General features: G+C 34.5%; 1 non-coding gene across 1 annotated transcript; it reads left to right on the top strand.

The window, feature by feature from the left end:
- Positions 1-1071: 1071 nt before the first annotated feature.
- Positions 1072-1179, top strand: LOC148555100 (small nucleolar RNA R71). Its single transcript, XR_015887271.1, has one exon. It is a non-coding gene; the product is annotated as a small nucleolar RNA R71 (small nucleolar RNA).
- Positions 1180-3754: the final 2575 nt, after the last annotated feature.

Raw genomic sequence — 3754 nt, 5'->3', positions numbered from 1 at the left:
TAGTTCATTGATGAACAAGGGAGGTTCAACTTCCCAAGTATCAATGCCAAATAATTTGGCATTCAGCTTCATGATTGCACCAAGAAACTTGGCAGTTTGCTCTTCAGTAACATCCTCATTCTCTTCAGAAGAGGAATATTCATCAGAGCTCATGAAGGGCATAAGGAGGTTCAATGGAATCTCTATGGTCTCTAGATGAGCCTCAGATTCCTTTGGTTCCTCAAAGGGAAGCTCCTTATTGATCACTGGACGTCCCAGGAGGTCTTCCTCCTTGGGATTCACGTCCTCTCCTCTCCTCACAGGTTCGGCCATGGCGCTTATGTCAATGGCCTTGCACTCTTCTTTTGGGTTCTCTTCTGTATTGCTTGGGAGAGTACTAGGAGGGATTTCAGTGATCTTTTTACTCAGCTGGCCCACTTGTGCTTCCAGATTTCTAATGGAAGACCTTGTTTCATTCATGAAACTTACAGTGGCCTTAGATAGATCAGAGACTAGATTTGCTAAATTAGAAGCATTTTGTTCAGAGTTCTCTGTCTGTTGCTGAGTTGATGATGGAAAAGGCTTGCTATTGCTAAACCTGTTTCTTCCACCATTATTAAAGCCTTGTTGGGGCTTTTGATCCTTCCATGAAAAATTTGGATGATTTCTCCATGATGAGTTATAGGTGTTTCCATAAGGTTCACCTACGTAGTTCACCTCTGCTATTGCAGGGTTCTCAGGATCATAAGCTTCTTCTTCAGGAGAAGCCTCTTGAGTACTGTTGGATGCAGCTTGCATTCCATTCAGACTCTGAGAAATCATATTGACTTGCTGAGTCAATATTTTGTTCTGAGCCAATATGGCATTCAGAGTATCAACTTCAAGAACTCCCTTCTTCATAGGCGTCCCATTACTCACAGGATTCCTTTCAGAAGTGTACATGAACTGGTTATTAGCAACCATGTCAATGAGTTCTTGAGCTTCTGCATGCGTTTTCTTTAGGTGAATGGATCCACCTGCAGAATTATCCAATGACATCTTAGATAACTCAGACAGACCATCATAGAATATATCCAGGATGGTCCATTCTGAAAGCATGTCAGAAGGACACTTTTTGGTCAACTGTTTGTATCTTTCCCAAGCTTCATAGAGGGATTCACCTTCTTTCTGTCTGAAGGTTTGAACATCAGCTCTAAGCTTGCTCAGCTTTTGAGGAGGAAAGTACTTGGCTAAGAAAGCCGTGACCAGCTTATCCCAAGAGTTCAGGCTGTCTTTGGGTTGAGAATCCAACCATAATCTAGCTCTGTCTCTTACAGCAAAAGGGAAAAGCATGAGCCTGTAGACTTCAGGATCTACTCCATTAGTCTTAACAGTATCACATATCTGCAAGAATTCAGTTAAGAACTGAAAAGGATCTTCAGATCGAAGTCCATGAAACTTGCAGTTCTGCTGCATCAGAGAAACTAATTGAGGTTTCAGCTCAAAGTTGTTTGCTCCAATGGCAGGAATGGGGATGCTTCTTCCATGTAAATTGGAATTAGGTGCAGTAAAGTCACCAAGCATCTTCCTTACATTATTATTATTTTCGGCTGCCATCTCCTTTTCCTGTTCGAAAATTTCTGAAAGGTTATCTCTGGATTGTTGTATTTTAGCTTCTCTTAATTTTCTCTTCAGAGTCCTTTCAGGTTCTGGATCTGCTTCCACAAGAATGTTCTTATCCTTGCTCCTGCTCATATGACAAAGAAGAAGGCACAGAAAAATAATAATAATAGAGATTCTCTTTACCACAGTATAGAGGTTCCCTTATGTGAGTAGAAGAAAAGAGGAAGAAATTCAAACACAGATAGAAGAGGGGGTTCGAATTTGGTGATGATGTGAGGGAGAGATGTTAGTAGATAAATAAATAAATAGAATAAGATGAGAGAGAAGGAGAGATAATTTTCGAAAATTTTTGAAAAGGAGTTAGTGATTTTTGAAAATGGTTTTTGAAAATTGTTAGTATTTTTTTTCGAAAATTTTTGAAATTAAAAATAAAAATAATTAGTTAATTAAAAAGAAATTTTGAAAAAGGGGGAAGATATTTTCGAAAAATGAGAGAGAGAGTTAGTTAGGTAGTTTTGAAAAAGTTAAGAAACAAACAAAAAGTTAGTTAGTTAGTTGAAACAAATTTTTAAGAAGATAAGAAGTTAGGAAGTTAGAAAAGATATTTTGAAAAGATATTTTTGAAAAAGATAAGATAAGAAGATATTTTTGAAAAGATATGATTGAAATTAGTTTTGAAAAAGATTTGATTTTTAAAATCTCAATTAATGACTTGATTCATAAGAAATCACAAGATATGATTCTAGAACTTAAAGTTTGAATCTTTCTTAACAAGCAAGTAACAAACTTCAAATTTTTGAATCAAAACATTAATTGTTTATGTTATTTTCGAAAATTTGATTAAAAATAAGAAAAATATTTTTGAAAAATATTTTTGAAATTTTCAAAAATAACTAAGAAATTTGAAAAAGATTTGATTTTTGAAAAAGATTTTGAAAAAGATAAGATTTTCAAATTGAAAATTTGATTTGACTCATAAGAAACAACTTGATTTTAAAAATTTTTGAAAAAGTCAATCCAAATTTTTGAATTTGATGAGAGAAAAAGGGAAAGATATTTTTTTTTATTTTTGAATTTTTATGATGCAAGAGAAAAACACTAAAAAGATGCAATGCATGAAATTTTTAGATCAAAACAATGAATGCATGCAAGAATGCTATGAATGTCAAGATGAACACCAAGAACACTATGAATGTCATGATGAACATCAAGAATATATTTTTGAAAAATTTTTAATGCAAAGAAAACATGCAAGACACCAAACTTAGAATTCTTTAATGCTTAGACACTAAGAATTCAAGAATGCATATGATAAACACTATACAACACAAAACAAAAAATCATCAAGATCAAACAAGAAGACTTACCAAGAACAACTTGAAGATCATGAAGAACACTATGAATGCATGAAATTTTCGAAAAATGCAAGATGCACATGCAATTGACACCAAACTTATAACTTGACTCAAGACTCAAACAAGAAACACAAAATAATTTTTTTTATTTTTATGATTTTCTAATTTTTTTGGATTTTTATTTTATATTTTTCGAAAATTATATGAAAAAGAAAAATAAGGATTCCAAAATTTTTAATATGAATTCCAGGAATCTTGCATTCTTAGTCTAAAGCTTCAGTCTAGGAATTAGACATGGCTCACTAGCCAGCCAAGCTTTCAATGAAAGCTCCGGTCCAAAACACTAGACATGGCCAATGGCCAGCCAAGCTTTAGCATGTAATTCAGATATGACATGCCTGACATACTCATTCCCAAAGGAATAGACATGGCTTTACAGCCAGCCAGGCTTCAACATGCTTCATGAAACACTAGAATTCATTCTTAAAAATTTTGAATAAAAATTTTTTGAAAACATTTTTTTTTTCGAAAACATATGAGAGATTTTTGAAAATATTTTTGAAAGATTTTTGAAAACAAAATAAAAAGAAAATTACCTAATCTGAGCAACAAGATGAACTGTCAGTTGTCCAAACTCGAACAATCCCCGGCAACGGCGCCAAAAACTTGGTGTTGTTGCCGGGATTGGGATCTTAGACGATTCTTGGCGCCAAACAGGAACAATTAAGTCCACGGCAACGGCGCTAAAAACTTGGTGCACGAAATTGTGATGTCCAGGCTCGAACAATCCCTGGTAATGGCTCCAAAGCTTGGTGCTT

Source organism: Arachis ipaensis, chromosome B6, assembly GCF_059453495.1.
Source record: "Arachis ipaensis isolate K30076 ecotype BB chromosome B6, ASM5945349v1, whole genome shotgun sequence".
In the NCBI taxonomy this organism is placed as follows: Eukaryota; Viridiplantae; Streptophyta; class Magnoliopsida; order Fabales; family Fabaceae; genus Arachis; species Arachis ipaensis.
The sequence above is the reverse complement of the archived record's forward strand: the minus strand, read 5'-3'. Positions and strand labels throughout refer to the sequence as shown.